Below are 21,373 nucleotides of genomic sequence, written 5' to 3'. Positions count from 1 at the left end.
CGCCACCTTATATTGCTGTGGTTAATACAATCTTGCTATTCTAATATTAAACGTTTCGGCAAGAAAGAATAGATGTTATTTTGATAAAGAATAGAAGTATAACGTAGCCGCCTTATTATTAGTGGGAAGCGTAAATAAGGAGGCTAGTTAGATAATATAAGGTGGATATAGCTGCTAAGTTGCGTACAGAGGCGGTAAAAACGGGGTTTTTTAATCCTACTAAGGTGGCTTATAGGGTTTTCCCCCTAAATGCTAGCGGTTTTCTTTTTTATATAATATATAAGTGTGCGGAGTAGTCTATATACGCTAATATAGGCTCTACCGCTCTAGTTATCTACCTTTAAAATTTATAGTTAAATTAACTTATATATTTAAATGTAATATGAAATAAAACTAGTTAAGTAGGATATTAATAGAAGAGATGAAAAGACATAATGATAACCATCTATTTATTCCGAGCTTTACTAGCTAAATATAATTAGACTTCTAAATAGTAGGCTCTTGCCTAATAGCTAGATATAGTTATTATAGAAGCTAGTTATTTAACTAGCTAATATTAGCTATAGTAGAGATGGGAAAGGTATAGAGGAACTAGTATATATGCGCTAAAAGGAGAATATAACCCGGTTGCGAGCTTCTAATACTACTAGTATAGAATTATAACCGATTTTTAAGGTAAATGCAGAGTAGGGAAGATATAAACGATAATAGTTAGTGTAATAAAATATATCTTGGCCGAAATTTTCTAATAATCTAGTATATTTAATATAAGCTAGTAGTATAGAGTTATTATTCTAAGTGTATTCTTCTAAATACTATTACAGCTACTATATACCCTTTAACTTATGTCCTTAGCACTTTCTCTTTTCGCCTCTTAAGTCGCGGCGGGTCCCTAATATAACACCTAAAATATTATCTATCTTCCTTCCTAAGTCTATGAACAGCCTTTTTCTAATACTATCCTTCTTAACTAGTGTTATAGCTTTTGTTTTGCTTAGTGTTAGTTTCCTAGCGGTTGTAATTGCTAGGCTACGGATTTTCTCTTTAATATCTTCCTTGATATCTCCTTAGATATCTTCTTAGATATTTTAGTCTAAGTCTTTATTAGTAGACTTGTAGTTAAAGTAAGTATCTTTAGGGCTCAATTTAATATTAGAGACTGTAATATAACTGTGCTCTTCTTTGTCCTTTTCGACCATATTAGGTGCTTTAGTAGTTATAATAATTCTATTCGCACTGCCGGGAATAACTATAACTAAGTTAAATATATATATGTAAGTAATAATGGAAAGCTCTTTACCTTTAAGGGCGGCCTTATAAATCAATTTACTAGATTTAAATAGTTTATATATGCGCTTTATCGCGGCTTTTATCTAGCGCTAATTAGTTAATCCTCTTAATATAACTGTAAGTATACTATTAGAGCAACTACCCGTTTATATTTAATATTTAGAGCCGCCGCTTTCTTCTTATTTAGATCTTTAGATAACATTTTCTATCTAGAGCACTATAGATAATTACTCTTAACTGCAGTGTCTATAGTAGGATTGTAGTTATATAGAGATTGTAGTTGTATTAAGGGGAATACTATATTAGATGGAGAGGGTCGTGTTAAATAAAGAGGGTTATGTTAGATAGAGAGGATCGTATTAGATAGAGAGGATTATATTAAATGGAGGGGATTATATTAGCTAGGTAATTTCTATTACTAAGCCTATATTAGCGCGTTATATGAGTTTAGTATATTGTTATACTAAAACCAACCAGCTATAAATACTTAGAATTCCATCACACCTTTATCCAAATAGATATTATTAAGCATTAAGTACTTATAGCTTTTAGCAGTCGGAAGATACCGAACTATACCCTCTACCGCTATTTATAACGACATTAATAGATATAAGAGGTGATTTAGAGCTAGGAATATCGTATTGGCTTAATTATAATAAATTACTATAAATAACTTCTCCTCTAACTAAATATTTTTAAACCCTAACTAACTTACCCAGGGCTAGATTATATAATGTACATAAAATTGACCCTATGCGTATTAGTAAGGACAATAAAGCTATTTAGTTATTCTGTTAACGTACGGGCATAATAATAAAGATGCTACTCGAGCTTAGGAATATAGTGTAATAGCTTAGCGTTAGTTGGGATGTAATTAAAAGAACAGGTATATTATACGGTGACTACTATATACAGCTCCTTAGAAGTGTAAAGAAGGACTAGAATAAAATAAACGGGACCGTGTTATAGGGCTAGGAAGATAATCTTAGAAGATATATAATATTCCTTAAATAGGAGAACAACTTATATACCGAGGATGTTATAATATTTATTTCGCTTATATTAAATACTAGCCGCGTTTAAATCGACCAGCTATTAGTAACCGAAGTTATTAATATTAAGCCGCTTGCTTTGCTAATGCGTTATATTATTACCTTACCTTAGGGTTTAATTAGCTAAGAATCTTAGGAGAAGAGCTGTTATATATTTGTTAAATTGCTATAAGTAAAGGTGCCTAGCTACAAAGCGGGCGCCTATAAATGCATTCTCTTTATATTTAAGGAGTGTTTAATAGGGCTTCTATAGCTCTCTTTTACGACTATATACGGATTAAAGTGCTGTGACGACTAATATATGATTAAGGAAGGTATGCGTTCAGTTCAACATATAACTCTAAACCCGTTACTTAAAAACTCAAGAGAATCTGTTTAATAGATGCTTAGCTATATATTTAATGCAAAAGACCTCCCTACTAATACTACCGATCCTAAGTACAGCCGTGGGCGGAAATGCACTGAGGCGACCTTAAAGATGATATTGGTAGTAAATCGGATGCCACTAGTTATAGCAGTCCTCTTTAGGACGGATATTAAAAGGAAAGAGGAAAAATATTAGAAGGTGTTTAAAAAGATAGAGATTCAGTATCACACTATAAAGGGTATTTACACTGTATGTTATAAACCTATTAGGTGCGTCTTTTATATTAGTAAAACTTACTACACTGCTTACTAGGTTAGCAGAGGGCCCAATAAAGGTAGAATTATCCATTACAATAATATGGCCGGATATAATGTGGTATATTATAAGACGAATAATTAGTAGAAGAATATTAAACTAATATAGGGTGTTATTGCGGTGTTCTACAAACAAATTATATTAAAAAATATAATTTAGTCTTAACCCGCTTATTATATTATATACTATCTAGTTATGCTTTATAGGTTATTTATTAAACAGTAATAGAAATAGATTAAAGTGGAGTGGATTAAGGCTTAAATCTACTCTATCTAGTAAATCGCTAGTAAAGCCCTAGGAGTTTCAGCATATAACTATACTATTAATAGTATATATATATAAGTCTTGGCAACCTTTTAGTGTTAAAAAAGCTTAGTGCAAATCTTATTAATTTAACGCCCTTAATCCTTATCACTAGTAATATCGTCGCCTTTTAGATTAACTAGTTACTCTGCTAAAGGACGTACCCTACTTTATATGTAGTATTAGCTTTATTAAAGCTCCTATTAACCTAAATCGGATTTCCTTACTACCGTTTTATAACTGTCTTTAATACCTAGTACCCTATATCTTACTACCCTATCTCTTACTATTATATTACTTACTACCTATTTCTATTACCTATACTGATTTTATATATATAGAGAGCTTCTAAAGCTATCTTTAATCGACAGAGTTCTTATTACTAATCGGCCTATTTAATAGCTCTATATTAAATATACACCTTACTATCTAGCCAAAACTCTATATCCTTTACAGTGTTAATAGCGTTTAGATTAACTAACGTTAGGGCGAGGACAATATTATTAGAGGTAGAAGATACATATAGAGGGAAGAAGCGCTACTATACTTAGGATATAGTAAATATACTAAGGAAGAGGTAGTAATAGTAAGGTAAGTAGGCAAGGATAAGCTTTAAGGAGGGTGTTAATATAGGCAAGCAGCGGTAAGGGCTAGACAATAGACGCGAGTTAAATATTAGGCGGCTAAGACTATAATTTTCAAACGCCTTACTATAAGGAGCACTACTAATTAACTTTACTACGCACTAACTACTAGACGCTTAATCCTCCCAAAAAGGTATAAGCTATAGAGCTTTAGGAGCTCTATTAGGTTTAATCCACACCACTTTACTAATTAAATCAATCGATCTAAATTTAGTGAAAAGGGTGCTCTATCTAGAGCTCTAAATAGCCTCCAATCCAGTTCTATTACTATTATTAGATAGTATCTTTATAAGAGCACATTCTCCTTAGCTAAGCCTATTTTTTAACCTCACAGTTCTCGCTGTTATTATAAATCTACCCAACCACAAGTCTATAGCACAGCCCGCCTTAGCTATCCCTATATAGTATAAACCCTACCCTCCTTTCCCTTTCCCTTTTTACTTAGGCTCAGCCCAACCTTATTATCGCTAGATAAGATTTCGTTAACGTAGACCTTACACGGCAGTTACGCTTTACTTAGTAAGATTTTCTTCTTACGCGTTTTACTTGGTAAGGCTTTCTTCTTACGCAATACAGCTACTATATCTACCTTCTTAGTTTCCGGCTTATTATTAGTAATTATATCTCCACAGTTCTTAAGAGCTTCTTTATATATAACTAGGTCTAATAAACTTTAGTTAGGAGATTTAGAGGTTATTAGAACTAACCCTAAAACGCGACTTAGTAGATTATACTCCCACTTAGGTTATATCTTAAGATAATAGCTATCTATTATTCCATCTAAATCCGGTTATTAGGCTATTAAATATTAACCTTTACTATTTTGGTACACTTACCTCTAATACTACTTACTCTATTATCGCGGCTGCCATATTTATAGAAGTGGTAATAGTAAATACCATATAAAAGATTGTAAGATATACTCTATAAAAGGTTGGTTATAGTATATACTAAGTAACTAAGTAGTAATTTAGAGTAGAGGTAGGGTGAATTATAGAGTGGCGTGTTTTATGTAGATGGTAAATTAGTATTATTAGGGCTGCGTTATTAAGTAAGTGGGTTTCGGTATATTACCATACTAAAATCCAGATTCTATCTTCCTTCTCACACCCAACGCCTTAACTGGTTAGCGCGGCATCTACTTTTAGTATAGCCCTATTTAGTATAACAATATACCAAAATAAAGACTTCTTAAAGCCACTGCTCCTTTAGTTTAATACTATTATACTTATTACGCTATTAATACTATTTACCTTTTAGCAACTAGCCGCCTCCAAATAACGCTTCCTAATTAGTAATCCCTACTATCTAGTAAGCATATAGAACGTCCTAGGATATATTTATACCGCTAATATCTAAATAGTACTATAGCTATAGAAAGATTACATATATTAGTTAATAAAGTCCTGCTATATCTAGGCGATATATATAACAATATTAATAAATATATTAAAGATAAAGAATTAGACTGTAAATGCTGCAATATAAATATCTTTCATCCACTTAGTACAGACAACAATTACAACTACTTTTATAGTAGCTGTATTACCTTAATAGAGGAGTATTACGTGTTAAGAGAGAAAGAACTAGCAGCGAGGGAGAAGGAGCGGGAAAGAGCCTAGATACTCGCCTTATTTAATAAAGTTATACTATATAAGAGCTAATTATATTACAATATTTATAAATTCGAAAAGAATAAAAAACTAGGCTATAAATACGGCGATACTGATCCCTTTCATCCTCTAAGCGCAGATAATAAGCTAAATACTCCATTAGTACTTCTAGCAAAACTCTAAAAGAGTTAATAACCGTGGATTAGTTATTAATATTACTAGTAGGTTTTTTTAGGCTACTAGGCTAGCTATATACCAACACTCCTATAATTCTTACTACAGCGCGAAATAGATTTGGCTGGATAGATAGTTTATTTATTAACGGCTTTATTTATTATATAAGCCCTCTTTATTATACAGTTAAAGCTAGAGCTTCTAAGTATAAATATAAACCTAGTTTCTATATTAGTATGCTTCGCTGCTATATATTAAATACTTATAGTTACTATTAACTATCCTTATTAGTGTATTTTATATAAATCTCGCTCTATATAACAGTATCCTATATATTAATACAAATATAGAAACTCCGCCTTAGTTAGTTAGCACTAATAACTACTATAGGTAAGACTAGGTTTAAATCTACATTAGTAATATCTATATTATCTATCGCTTATTATTAACGTAATTAATATTATAAGACTCTTTTAGTAGGCAGCCCTATAATTATAAAGAAATCTTAGCCTAGTGAAGATATTATATTAGTAAGGTAGAGTCTAGAATTTAAGCTCCTTAGCCCTATATAAGGCCTATACTACGTAATTTTAGAAAATAAAAAGTAGACCATTCCACGCTACCACATCACCCTACTCTATTAGGGTTAATCTACCTCTATCTTATCTGCCTCCTTAATAACCTTATTTAGACTATTTAAGAGATTATTCCTAGTAGCCTTAATCGCCTTAACCTTAAGGGGCTAGCCAATTACTAATAGCTAATAGATAGTCTTATTAATAATTTCGCAAATTAGTTTTAGAAAAGATGCCATTTTAAGTAAAATTAGATAGACTTGGACTATAACCTAAGCATTAAATCAATATAGGCTTACCGCTATTAGTATAGTATTAACCTTTAAGACGGCGTTAACTTATATATTTATACTACCTTTTAGTAGTACTAGGATAATCCTAGGGCTAACCTAGTCAACTAAGCTCTTAATAAACTTTCTACATTAGGTTCTGTAGTCTAGTACATTTCTCTCTATAACCAATTCGCGATAAATATACTAGATTATCGCCGATTTCAGGCCTTTTTCTTTTATAGTAGGACACCCCTTTAATCTAAGCTCGGTTTTCAGAGCCTTCTTCTTTACTTTCTCCTCTTTAGTGGCTTTACTTGTATATATAGCTTCCTTAATAAGCTCAATATACGCGTTTATAAGTTTAATATATATACAAATAATATAGATCTAATAAATAATACTATTAGAGCCTTTAGACAATACCTTAGATTTTCTAATAGTTTTAAAGAAGTATTTTAGAGTACGATTAATTGTCCTTCTCGCGGCCTCCTAGGCTCACTCGGCAACTCCCTTATCTAGTTTATAGTTATTATACTTATTATATAACTATATAAGTAAAGAGAGATAACTAAGTGCCGGCTTACCCATAATCTAACTAAAGAAAAAGTTAGTAATTTTAATCGCATTGTTTTTAATTACCCTTATAACGGTCTTTTTATTATTCGTTAAAGCGTCAAACTTAAAAAGGCGAACTATAGTAAAGAATTTATCTCGCGCTTCCGTAATATATACAATGTTAATAGCCTTGCTTAGGTTAAACTTAATAGAAAAAAGTCCCTTCTTTCTTAGCTTAGAGACTATCGTTATATCCTTAGCTCTATTTAAGTGTTCTACTTTCTCTTTGGTAGCAGCTTCCCCCCTATCTTTAGCTTTAGCTTCGGCCTCTCCTCTATCTTTAGCTTTATCTTCTTCTACGGCTCCTCCCTTATTACTTTACTTAAGAAAGTTTAGAATATCTCTATCTATATCATCTTTATCTTTACCAACACTATTATACCCACTATTAATATATTCATTATTATTACGTTAGGGTTCCTCTTTGGTTCCCAAGGAGTTTTTAGTAGCAGCTATTATTAGTCTAAAGAGTTTATCTTCTATTTCCTTACTTTTTCCCTTTAGGGTATTAAGGTATAGTTTAAAGAGACGGATACAGTATGTATATTATACTAGGTTATTATAAAAACCCTTTAGAAGTTTAGATATTCCCCTAAAGATCTAAGCGCGTATTAGTAAGTAGTTTTAGATTTATTTCATTGCAAGGCCCTACCTTAACTACCACTTCCCTAATAGCTGGCGTTAGCGGAACCTTGTATTAAATAGACTTATTTTTCAGAGTAACTAAATCTACTATTATAAAGAGCGGCAGCGTTAAAAGTATAGGCTAGGTTAAAAAAATAAGCTTAGCTTTAAAGCGGATGTTAAAGGAAGCAATAGGTTCGGAAGAGGTGGTAAAGAAAAATTTAAATAGGCAATATTGTTGTAAGTGTTGTTAAAAACTTAGCGGGGTTGCTATTAATAATAGGCCTACCTAACTTCTGCTGTCCGACCTCCTTTTAGCATATTAACACACTAAAATTATAAATATTATACTATTCTCTTACAAATTATAAATTCTAATATATAGAGTAATAAGGGTAGGTATACCAATAGCAGCGGCTTAAAAACCAATCCGGAGGGCCCGGTTTAGTAAAGAAGTGGCTATACATATTAATTCTAAAGGGGATAAATTTACGCTATTTAATTAGCGCAACTAACACGCGCTTACAACGAGATATAAAGATTAGTATAGCTACTAGTATAGTAAGGCACTTTGTTTATACTAGGTAATCTCTAGTATTTTTGTGTTATTATATAAGATATTTAGGCATATTAGCATACTAAAACATTTACCTTATTCTCTGTCTCTATAAAACGTAGCTTAAGAACTACTAAGTAATTAAGTTAACTATTACCTAAATAATTATCTAGTAGTTCTTTAAAATAGGTGCTCTTTACTACAAATCTACCTCTATTATATTCATATTCTCTATCTCCGCGACCTCTAATTCCTTAGCATCCTTAAGTAGGCTATTTATAAATATTTTACTAGTGGTCTTAATCTCCCGGACCCTAAAAGGCTGACTAATAATTAACAGCTAATAGATAATATTATTAATAATTTAGCAGAGCTCTCGTAAGACGGGTGCCTTTTAGTTTAGGATTAAATAAACCTTAGCCAAAACCAGAGTATTGAAATTTTATAAACTTGCAGCTATTAGTACTATACTTATTTATTTACTAGGTACTAACTTACTTATAAAGCCCGCCTATAAGTATTACTGGAATAATTCTAGTGCTAAATTTATCTACTAATACTTAAACAACCTTCCCGCTTTATACTTTGTTAGAAAGTATAGTTTAAGTATATCCAAGCTTATTATAGATATACTTATTAACGGCAGTCTTTCAGCCTTGTTTAATATTAGTACTATAGCCCTAAGTCTTAAGTTCCTCTAGTAGTCTCTTCTTCTTTTCCTTCCCTATCGCAGTTAGCTTTTTAGTAGATACCTTGGCAATAAGCTTTATATAAGCTTCTGCTAGATCCTTAAGCGTGCGGAGGTAGTAGATTTACTAAATAATACTATTATTTGGTCTACTGGCCCTAGTAATAGCTCCTATAGTTACGAAAAAGTGTTTAAGGGTGGCATGCTTAGTGTTCTTTACTACCTTATTAGCTCTTTTAGAAATTCCCTTATCTAGTTTATCGTTACTATACTTATTATATAACTGCATAAGTAAAGAGAAATAATTAAGTACCGGCCTGCCCATGATTTAACTAAAGAAAAAATTTATAATATTAACGGCTTCCTCTTCCATAATCTCCTTAATAATATTTTTATTATTTTTCCTTATCTTAACTGTTAGACCGTAAACTACTATAAAAAACTTATCTCTCGCAGCAGTAATATTATTAATATTCTAGTTATCGGAGATATCTAGTATAATTAGAAGAAGTTTCTTCTCCTTTATCTAGGAGACTTTTATAGTAGCTTTCTTTATATTTAAACCCCTAGCTTCTTATTTTACTAGAGCATTATCTCTACGTTTAGCTTCCTTTCCTTATTTTACTAACGTATTACCTCTATATCTATCTCCCTTCTCTTTTATAGTTTCTTTTTAGTCTATAGCTTCTTCCTTCTTAGCTTCCTTAAGAAAATTTAGAATGTTATCGTCCATATTATCTTTAACCTCCTCCTCCTCCACTTTATCCTTGGCAGAATTATTATACCTACTATTAATATAGTTTTTATCACCAGCTTCAACCTCCGCTATATCCTATAACGAGCCTATAGTAGTAGCTATTACAGTACTAAAGGATTAATTGGTTATACTTTTTAGCTTTTCCTTAATTCCATCAAGATACCTATTAATTATTTAAATTATAATATTAGTTTACGTAGAATTATCCTAAGCTTAAAGGACCTTATCTATGCGGCTAATTTACTAAGAATATATTAGGAGGTATATTTTAGTCTAGTAAATTAAAAAGCCTTACTTTAAGTACTATATCCTTAATAGCTGGCGTTACTAGTACCTTAAGCGGAATAGACTTATTCTTTAGGGTAACTAAATTAGCTATTGCGAAGAGCGGCCGCATTAAAAGTAGTGGGCTCGCTTAAAAAATAATAATGTTTAACTTTAAAGGAAGCAATAGGTTCGGGAGTAGGTAATAGGGAGAGAAAGTAGGTGGTAAAGGGAAATAGGCGATATTATTATGGAAAACTCAAGCGGTTTCCTTAATAACTCGCGACTTGCTTTTAGCATATTAATATACCAAACTTTTTTTTTACTAATACCACTTCAATTCCCTATAGGAAGCAATTAATGCAAACTTTATAGTCTAATGGTAACTGCCGTGCTGTGCTTATATAATGTATATAAGGATACTAATACTACTTAGTGCTATATAGTTAAAATGCATTCTTACTTATTAGTTTTCTTTAGTAGTGTTAATTAGATGTCTATATACTAATTATAAGAAAAGAATAAGGACTTTATCTATTAAATATGGCTTTAAGAGCCTCTATATATATATAGGAAAGGTATAGAAAATAAGAATAAGAAGGGGGTAGGGGGTAGTAATAGAAACAAGGGGTAGGTAACCGAGTTAATAAGAGGTAGCTAAGTTAGTAATAAGATAACCTAATTTAGGTCGACAGATTTACTATAAATCCACCTCCATCTTATCTACGCTCTTTGCTTCATCGGCATCCTTAAGTAAGGTTATTAGAAGTACCTTACCAGTAATCTTAATCTCTTAAATCCTAAGGGGTTGGCCTATAACCATCGGCTAATAGACCATTTTGCCTATAATATTACTAAGCTCCATTACAAACTATACCTTCTTAAGCAATATTAGATAAACTCGGGCCATAACCTACGCTCCAAACCGTTACAGTCTCATAACTATTAGTATTTACTTACTCTTAAGAAGGCGTTAACTTATACAGCCATACCATTTCTAAGTATTATTATAATAATTCCGGCGCTAAAGTAATTAACTAATAACTAAAGTGCTTTTCCGCCCTGGATTCTGTTGTCTAGTGCATTCCTATTAATAATAAGTTTGTAACAAATATAGTCTATAAGCGCCGTTTTTAGCCCTTTTCCTTTCTTAGTTTTAAAACCCTTTTTTAAGAATTCATTTCCTAACGCCATATTTAATACTCTCTACCTTTTTAAAATCTTTTTCTCTATTACTTTTACTATAAGCTCCAAGTATATAACTGCAAGTTCTATATATATATAATTGACGTAAATTTAGTATATAACGCTGTTACTGCTTTCTAAAGATCTTATAACATTCCCTATAGTTTTAAAGAACTTCTTAAGCTTAGGGTTTTCGGTATTTTCTACCGCCATATCCGCTCTCTTAGAAACAGCTCTATTATCCCTATTTACGTCCTTTTTATTATATAAGGATACTAAGGAGCTTAAGCGTTACAGTGCCGGCTTGCCCATAGTGTGGTAAAAGAAGAAGTTAGTAATATTAACCGCCTTTTTATTACTTATATCTATTAATTTGGCCTTATTATCCCTTATAACGGTAAAATAAACCTTTTAGATAGTTATAAAGAAATCATCTCTTACTTCTGTAATATGCTTAACGCTATAAGCTTCAGTAAGACCATATATAATAGAAAGGAGGACTTTTCCTGCTAAAGATATAGTAATAACCGGCGTATATAGACTTTTAACACTCTCCTTAAGTTCTTTATACTTCCTAAAATTAAAATATCTTAGATTGCTAACCGGATTATAACCAGGTTCCTATTTTAAGGGTTCTTTAACTACCTCTACACTATTATACTAGTTACTAGCGTGCTCTAAACTATAGTCGCCTACTATTATAGTATCTATTATAGCAACTATTTTCGCTCCGGAGGCTTTATCTACCTCTTCTTCGCTTTTTTTCTTTAGAATATTAAGGTATATTCTAAAGAGGCGGATATAGTATGTATGTTATACCGGGTTATTATAAAAATCTTCTAAAAGTTTAGATATTCCCCTAAGGAGCTAAGCGCGTATTAGTAAGCGGTTTTGGATTTACTTTATTATAAGGACCTACTTTAACTACTACTTCTCTAATAGTAGGCGTTAGCGGAACTTTACGTGGAATGGACTTATTTTTTAGGATAACTGGATCTATTATTATAAAGAGTGGCTAGGTTAAAAGAAGTTAGCTAGGTTAAAGAAATAAGCTTAGCTATAAAGAGAATATTTAATTTTTCAGAACAATAGGTTTAGAAGTAAATAGTAGGAGAAAATAGGCGATATTATTATAAATATTTTTAAAAACTCTAAGGTTGCTATTAATAACTGGCTTACTTACCGCCTTTCGGCATAACAATATGCTAAAACCACGATTATTGATCTTCTGGTAATTTTTCGGAACACTACGACTTTAATATTTATTGTTAATACTGCATAGTCCCAAATATAACTTTAGGTAAATCCTAAGGGATATTATACGGTATCGCATTTATAGAGTTGCTAACTTCGCAACTTAGCATAAAAAGTAGAGGATAGTTCTATTCGTGCATAGTATATTAGTCTATACTATAACGAGAATAATTTATATTAATAATTAGGTGGTTTTTTGGTATATATATATATTAAAACCACTACTGCTATTAAAAAGTTATATAGGTTTGCTAAGACAGCTACCTAGGTATTTAGAGCCTACTAATCTTAACTCGTAATATGTGCCATTGCCTTTCCCGCCTCTAATTTATCTACTTTACCTAGCGCTATTTATTTAGTCTATTACTTAGTAATAATAACTCTACCTAATCCTTTTGCTTTCTCTTAGGCTTAAATAAAAAAAAAGTAGTAACAATTAGCTAGTCTACCTACTTCTTAAGCTCTATAATATTATTATGCTTTTTTTATACGGCAGGCTTTTTATCTTTAGTATAATCTTTAGACTGCAGGTTAAACTACGGGTTAAACTACGGGTTTATACCTTTTAAGTTAGCCTCTAGGCTATAGAGAACTAACAGGGTATTAGTATAAGTGCAGGCATCTATAACTATGCGACTTACTATTATTAATAACCTTAAGGACAGCCCGCTTCTTAAATTCTATTAGTGTCTTTATAGTGAGTTTGACCTAGTATAGGTTAATAAAACAAGGGTAATTCGTCTAAATAGAGTAATAGCGCTTACTTGCATTTCCGTACAGACTTTCTTCTTACTTTTTTCCTTTTTATCATCGCGTTCCGGAAAAAGTGCTATAATAGTATTAGCATTATTCCAAATTAGTATCACGTATGCAATACTTACCGTCCCTAACTACATTAAGCATATAATAGCCACTATATTGAAATAAATCTTTAGTATAGAGCTTTAACTATTATTAATTAGTGTAACGAACCCAATCTATTATAGTGGTGCTATATACTTACCACCTTCTTTACCCGTTTAAGTTTATCTTAGTCTTCTATTACGTTAAGGTATTTTATACGTTATTTAGCTAATAGAATAAAATAGCGCGGAGAATAGAAGGCAGAAGCCTCCTTTAAAGTATTTTGGTTTTATTACTATAGAATAGAAAAGAGAAGAAGAGTGGAGTTTATAAGAGGATAATTAGCGGCAGAGGGATTATTTTAATTTTAGTATGTTTTTATGTCAAAAGTATATCAGCTCCGGCTAGGCTCTTTTTAGTTAGCGTACTCCGCCTATTTTCTACAGCCTCAATAGGTATAGATACGCTTTTAGCATATTTCTATACTAGAATTTATTAATTATCTACCTTTAGCTAGTATAGTTTACCAAAAGACATACGTAAATGCACTGAAAGTAAATAGCTAGGTTCTATTTCTTAACCTAATATTGGCTTTCTACGTAATCTAGCCTAGGAGCCGCTTCCCTATAACACTCTATAAGCTAAAAATGCCTTTTAAGCCTCTACCTAACTTAACTAATTCCTAACTAAATAGGAAATAATCTTAACTTTCGCTTCTTATCCGTTCCGGAGGAAGATATCTTACTAGTCGCTAGTAAACGTCCCTTCTCCTACTTTAAGTTAATAGCCTTTTAGTTTCTGCAATCCTTTATAGGAGTAGAATTAAGTTTAAAAGGACTACTCTGGTTTACTAAATCCGTAAGTTTATTAATGCTAGTAATATATTTGCTAGCCATATTACTTTTAGCAACCTTAGTTAATGCTCTAGCATTTATCGGGCTTATATCTTGCTTTAGCTTAGCTAGTATACTAAACTTATTAGACTCCGTATCGGAATCTGCCTTAAACTTAGCTGTTAATTTATATAATATCGTGTTATAATCCTTATTCTCTTTAATATCAGTATTCTTATTCTCTTTAGTATTAATATTCTTATCCTCTTTAGTGTCAATATCCTTATCCTCTTTAGTACCAATATCCTTATCCTTTTTAATACTAATATCTTTATCCTCTTTAGTACTAATATCCTCATCCTCTTTAGTACTAACGCCCTTACCTTCTTTAGTACCGATATCCTTATCCTCTTTAGCATTAATACCCTTATCCTCTTCGGTGTTAATATCCTTATTCCCTTTAGCATAACGGTCTTTATTATTATTAAAGTCTTCGTGACCTTTCTTAGCTATTAGAGGCCTACGGCTCTTCGCGTTTATAGTTTCTTTATCTATTTTTTCGCCAAAGAGAATTAATAAAGTATTAGCATTGCAATACCGATATAATGGCTATATTGCTTACCGTTATTAACCACATTAAAAATAGCCCGTTTATTATATTCTAATAGTGCTTTAATAGCAAACTTTATCTAGTATAAATTAGCTATATACCAAAGCCGATTTGTTTTAGTAATATTATATCGCTTACCTATTTCTTAGTATTAAGAAACCCTTTAGTGGGCTCCTTAAAGTATATTAACTTATCTAGGTATATAGCTAGAGGGTATTAGTATCGCTCCAATACTATAAATTTGTAAGACTTACCCTAGGTAATCCCATAAAGGACTATCCGCCCACTAAATTTCATTATCTCCTTAATAGAAAGCTTTAGCTGTTATTAGTTAGTAGTATAAATCTAATTAGTTTTAATAATGTTACGTACTTACCTACTCCTTTACTCAGTCCCTTATTACACTAGAGCGTTTTAATAGTTATAAAGATGGTAAGAAAAGTAGTATATATAAGCCTTCTTTAAGGTAGCTGTTTTAGTTGCTGTAAAACAAATAAAAGAGAAGAGTAGAGTTTTTAAGACGGTAGTCGCGTCGCGGAGGTTATTTTAATTGTCCTATAAAAGGCAGCTAATAAACTTTAGCGCCTGCCGCTAATAACCCTTTGGCATAATATTATGCCAAAATCGTTTCCTATAATACTATAAAACGGCAACAATATATTATTAGAATGCGGATATTATTATAAATTATTCTAATATACCTAACTAGGTTATAAAGGCCTAGCTATTTAGCGTCTTTAAAACACTAATAGTATTACTAGATACCCCGTTACTAATAATAGCTTTAATCTAAAAGGCTTTACGATATAGTATAAAAAGTAAAGGATAGTTCTGTTTATGCGTATTATATTAGTCTACACTATAACTAGAATAATTTATATTAATAATTAGGTGGTCTTTTAGTATATAAATATGCCAAAACTATAACTGCTATTAAAAAGTTATATAGGTTCGCTATAACAGCTACCTAGGTATTTAGAGCCCACTAATTTTAACTTCTTATATTTATAATACGTGCTATTGTCTTTCCTACCCTTAATTTATCTGCTTTGCCCGGCGCTGTTTATTTAGTCTATTACTTAGTAATAATAACTCTACCTAATCTTTTTGTTTTCTTTTAGGATTGGCTGGAGAAGGACTAGCAGCAGTTCCCTTCTCCTTAAGCTCTACGATATTATTAGTCTGCGTTAGTATAGTATACTTTTTATTAAGCTCCGTATAGCTATCTAACTTCTTCCTTAATACAAGCCTTTTAGCTTTACTAGTTTTGGACTATAGGCTTACGCTTTTTAAGTTAGCCTCTGGGCTATAGAGAACTAATAGGGTATTAGTATAAGGTGTAGGCATCTATAATTATAACTTACTATTATTAACAACCTTAAGGACGGCCCGCTTTTTAAATCTTATTAGAGTTTCTATAGTGAGTTTAACCTAGTATAAGTTAGTAGAAAGGGTAATTAGTCTAAGTAATAGCTTCTACTTTTACTTATACCCGAAACTTTTCCCTATTATATTTTTCCTTCTTATTATTAAGTTCCGGAAAAAGAACTATAAGTATATTAGCGTTATTCTATCGTAGTAATAAATATGTGGAACTTACTATTTATAATTACGTTAAGTATATAAAGACCACTATATTAAAATAAATCTTCGGTAGTAAGCGTTAGCTATTATTAGTTAGTGGAATATACCTAACCTGTTTGTTATACCGCGCTTACTATCTATTTTACCTATTTAAGCTTACGGTCTCCTATTTTATATATCCGGTTAGTAGGTAATTATAATAAGGATAATAGAAAGCGTAAGCCTTCTTTAAAGCATTTAGTTTTGCTACTGCAGAGTAGAGTAAAGGAGTGGAGTTTTTAGGAGGATGGTTAGTCGCGTTACAGAGGGTTTATTTTAATTTTAGTATATTTTTATATTAAAAGCATATTAGCTAGGCTCTTCCTAGTTTAGCGCGCCCGTTTGTCCTTTACAACCTTAAAAGGTATAGATATATTTTTAGTTCCTATGCTATAATTTATTAATTAACTACCCTTTACTTATATACGGTGTTTTAAAAGGCATATTATAAGTGCTTGGAAAGTATATAGCTAGCTTCTATTTCTAAGCTTAATATTAAATATAATTAGGCTTAGGAGCTACTTCCTAATAACAATTCCAAAGCTATAAATGCCTTTTTAGCCCCTACCTAGCCCAATTTAGTAAATTATAGCATTTGCTTTATTTCCTTCCCCTTATAATAACATTATTTAGGCTTCTTTGCAATTAGGCCTAGCGCAAATATTTCTAAAGTAGGGCGCTTTTTTTTACGCATACTGGGCGAGGAATTAGATAATACTAAATCTATAATAGGTAGACTAGTCCTACCCATTCTAGTACCCCTAAGGCCCTAACCTTTCCCCTTATCCTTTATAACAACTATACTAAGTACCTTTAGCGTAGTCGCAATATAGTTTATACTCTCTCCCGTGGCTACTAGCTTATTATTATTTTCGCTTATTTTAGTAGTCTTATTTAGCTCGGCTAGTATATAAGAATTATCGGACCTTATATTGGATACCTTAGCTTTATATATTAGCTCGTCTAATTTAGTATTATAGTTCTTAACCTCTTTACTATTACGGATTTTTAGACTTATAACGCGCCAAGACGCTTTAAAACCCTCTTAGTCCTTAGCTGTTATATACTTCTTAGTGCTTATATTTAGGTTTAATATCATATTTTAATCTGGCCCAGCTATTGTCTTAAATTTATTAGACCCTATATTATAGTCTAGTCCATACTTATTAGAGCCTATATTGTATTTTAGCCCACATTTAACGAAACTAATATTATAGTCTGGCCCAGACTTATTAGAGGTCGTATTATATTCTAGAATAGCCTTATTAGAGTATATATTGCAATCTATTTTAGGCTAGCTAGTTAACTTATCCAACCTAAACATAGCTTCTTTATATTTGGCGGCATTAAGTTTATATTTAGCACTAATATCGTCTTCCTCTTTAAAGTCTTCGCCGTTAACCCTAGCCACTAGGTAGGCTTTTTTATTAAACTGTTTGCCGCAGATAACTAGGGATAATATTAGCACTAGAATATAGAAATAGCGACTATATAACTTGCCATCGTTAACTACTTTAAGGATAGCTTGTTTATTATATTTCGAAAGCGCTTAAACGGCGAGTTTGATCTAGTAAGGCTTAGCTATAAATTAAAACCAATTTAAGCCAATAATATAATTGGAATTACTTGTTGTTCTGCATATTGTCACTACTAAGTATTCTAAATAAAATACGTATTCTCCTCTATAAAGAATACTATAAAAGGTAGTAGTATTAATTTAAAACGGTTGCGAGTATAGGTAGCTTATTTTTGCCAACTATACTAAGAATAGAGGAGCTACTATAGGCTAAAAACGCTTTAAGACTAAGGTATAACTATTACTAATTAGTAACTTAAGTTAATCTTAATTGCTAATACCATGCGCTTACTATTTCCCTTGCCTGTTTAACTATAAGGCCTTTTATTATATTAGGGGATTTTATTATATTAGAAGGTATTAATATAGTATTTAATATATAGAGACGGTAGGCTTAGTAGATAAGTATTTAGAGTAAGTTACGTTACGGAATTTATTTTCATTTTAGTATGCGATTATACTAAAAATAGGAAGTTCTTACTAGGCTGCCTTAAGTCTAGCGCGCCTGGTGCATTTTACGCGAAAACATTTACAGACAATACAAGACTTTAAATTATTTCTTTGTTATAATATTCTCCTTTATGCGTCCTTTTTATAAGAGTAGTATATCCCCTAGAAAAGCTTCTAGTTATAATACTAGCTTATTAGCTAGAAAGAGAGGCATAACAGAGTCTATATCGCGGACAACTAAACACCTTAATTTATAACATGGGGGGTTTAATGCCGTTTAGAGAATCCAACTTAACTAACTTTTTAACGTTTTGTATAAAAAGCGTAGGATTATCACACTTATTAGTATAGGTATATCTATATCCGCCAGGAGTACGTTAATCCTAAATAAATACCGTTTCTACTCTATATAGCTAACTTTCCAAATAGTTCCTAATTTCCGATCCACAGCTAGGCTATTTAACACTCCTAGCAATAGGCCCTTTTGGATATCTTTAGGAAAGGATCTCTTTAATACTTCTATGTATTATAACGACGTCTTTACCTCCTCTTTTTACAATATGTTACGAACCCTCTTAGTAAGCGTAAGGTTAGTAAAACTAACTGCCTTTTATTATTTACTTGCGACTTTAGCTTATAATAGCCGTCTATTACAATTATACTCCTAGAACATTAATGGAATTAATACTATAATGGAACTATTAAGGACTAAGGTGCCTTTGCTAAAGAAAGCACCTTAGCTAAAGACTATTTAGCTTTATAGATGCGTTAGGGAGATAGTCTACTTAAAGTGCTATAGGGTTTCTAATTTCCAAGCCGAGCTTTTTAATGGGCCTATTTAACCTATATACGCAGACTATAAGGATAATAATAAGTTTTGTGTAAAAGCCGGTAAATAGAGCCATGGCGTTAGAAATCTTTGTCCTTAGATAGTATTATACAATAGGTAGAATCCTAATAATAAGGTAATTAGATCTGTTATTATATCTAACCTAAGAGTAAGGCTAAATACTTTTATTATTGCTAGCATAACATTAAAGGTTTTAGGTATAAGAAGGATTATTAGAGAAATATACAGGCTGGTAAGAGACTAGGTGGGTAGTATTACTATTTAAATTAGTAAAGAAGCAGCACCTAAGGGTAAGGACTTTAAAAACTGCTAGGATCTAGTCGTAAGGGGGTCCTATAACAAGGTTGCTTAATATACTATAATGCGTAGGTAGAATTAAGAGCTAGAATATAGTAAAACCAAATATAAAAACGCTAAGGTTAGGTCAGTCTTATTAAAAAGCGTAGAAGTACCCAAGCGTAAATAGTAGCAATTATTACTCTCCCTTTTAAGTCTTAAAATCCCTTAAAAAGTGACTAGAAGTAAAAGAAGAAATCCTAAGGTATCTACCGGATTGGACACCCTTAAAGTTAGGAAGGTAGTTAGAAAGTAATAGGTTTAAATACTATAAAGTATTATAGATATTATTAATAAAGCTCTTAAATATAATGTAAGATAGATATAGAATAGGAATTTTGGCATAGTGACGGTTTAAAAGGACGCGATTACTCTAGGCGTGCTTAAGCGTAGTCGTTTAGTACTATTTTAGATAGAGTTATTAAATAAGATATATTTTTAAGTATATTTAATATATTAGAGTAAGGAACTTAGTTATCTTATATCTATTTTATAAGTAAAAGAAAGACTAAGCCAGAGTAGTAAATTGAAGTATCTATAATCTCGCCTTTAAAAGAAAGTCATTAACGTAATCCTTATCTTCAATACTAAAATACTTACTAAATATTTATAGTAAGCATTTTTATGTCAATCCTAAAGGACAGGATTAATAAGTATAAGGCTGTTTAGAAAATGAGATTAGGGGATATATACTATAGGTAAGATTTAGAGCTTAATTTTATAAAATAAAAAAGGCTAGTAAAAGAAATAGCCTAGAACCATAATACTATATATTTATCTTTAACTAATCTCTATATAAAAGCTTGTAGGCATTTTAGTATAAGTAAGGTCTATATAAGTGACGCTTTCCGTAATATCGTTAGCAGGGAACTGTAGAAGCTTTATAAGATAGACTGCTTCTTTTAGATAATTAAGGAGTAGGTAGATAATATGGATATAGCGACTTATAAAGCGAAGCGATGTTAAGCGGAAAGGTAACTATAATTAACTAAAGCGGGTTTATAGGACCAAATCCCACGTTAATATCCTTACCGGTTATATACTGAAACATAGCCATATTAACTCTGGGTATAGTTAGCTTGTTTAGTATTAGTTTTAACTAAAAGGCACCGTTTATATCTTATCGCACTTAAAACCTATGCACTAAATATTACCCGCTTTTTTAAAGCCGAAGCGTTGGAGAAATTTAGCGGTTTAGAGAATATTAGTGCTATTACCTATACTATACAGCACCTAGCAGATTACGGTTTTAATAATTTAGCTACCTATAGACCTAGATACGTCTACTTTAGCTATTTACTTATATCCGGCCCTAGCCTAATACTTAATATCTATAAGATTTAATATCTTGTCTATTAAGCAGCTACCAATTCCTTTATTACAGTAATCCAAGTAGGTGAAGATATCTAACTTAACTGTATAGCGGTATATACTTCTAGGGTAATAGAAATTATCGGCGTATATAAAACCTACTATTTTTTTAGGGATATAGGTTACCTACGAGCTATAAAAACCAGTATCTTTAGACCGATTAACCACAACAATCTATAGCAGTTTATTCGTTAGGATATTGGTAAGGCGGTTAACAAGATTCTATATTATACGCGGATTAAACTTAGGATAGTATATAGTATTAGTAACGTAATAGTTATAGAGATTAGTTATCTGGACAATATCTTTAGAATAGGTAGGGCGAAGATATAC

The sequence above is a fragment of the Cenococcum geophilum genome (assembly GCF_001692895.1).
Source record: "Cenococcum geophilum 1.58 unplaced genomic scaffold K441scaffold_93, whole genome shotgun sequence".
Taxonomy (NCBI): Eukaryota; Fungi; Ascomycota; class Dothideomycetes; order Gloniales; family Gloniaceae; genus Cenococcum; species Cenococcum geophilum.
The sequence above is the reverse complement of the archived record's forward strand: the minus strand, read 5'-3'. Positions refer to the sequence as shown.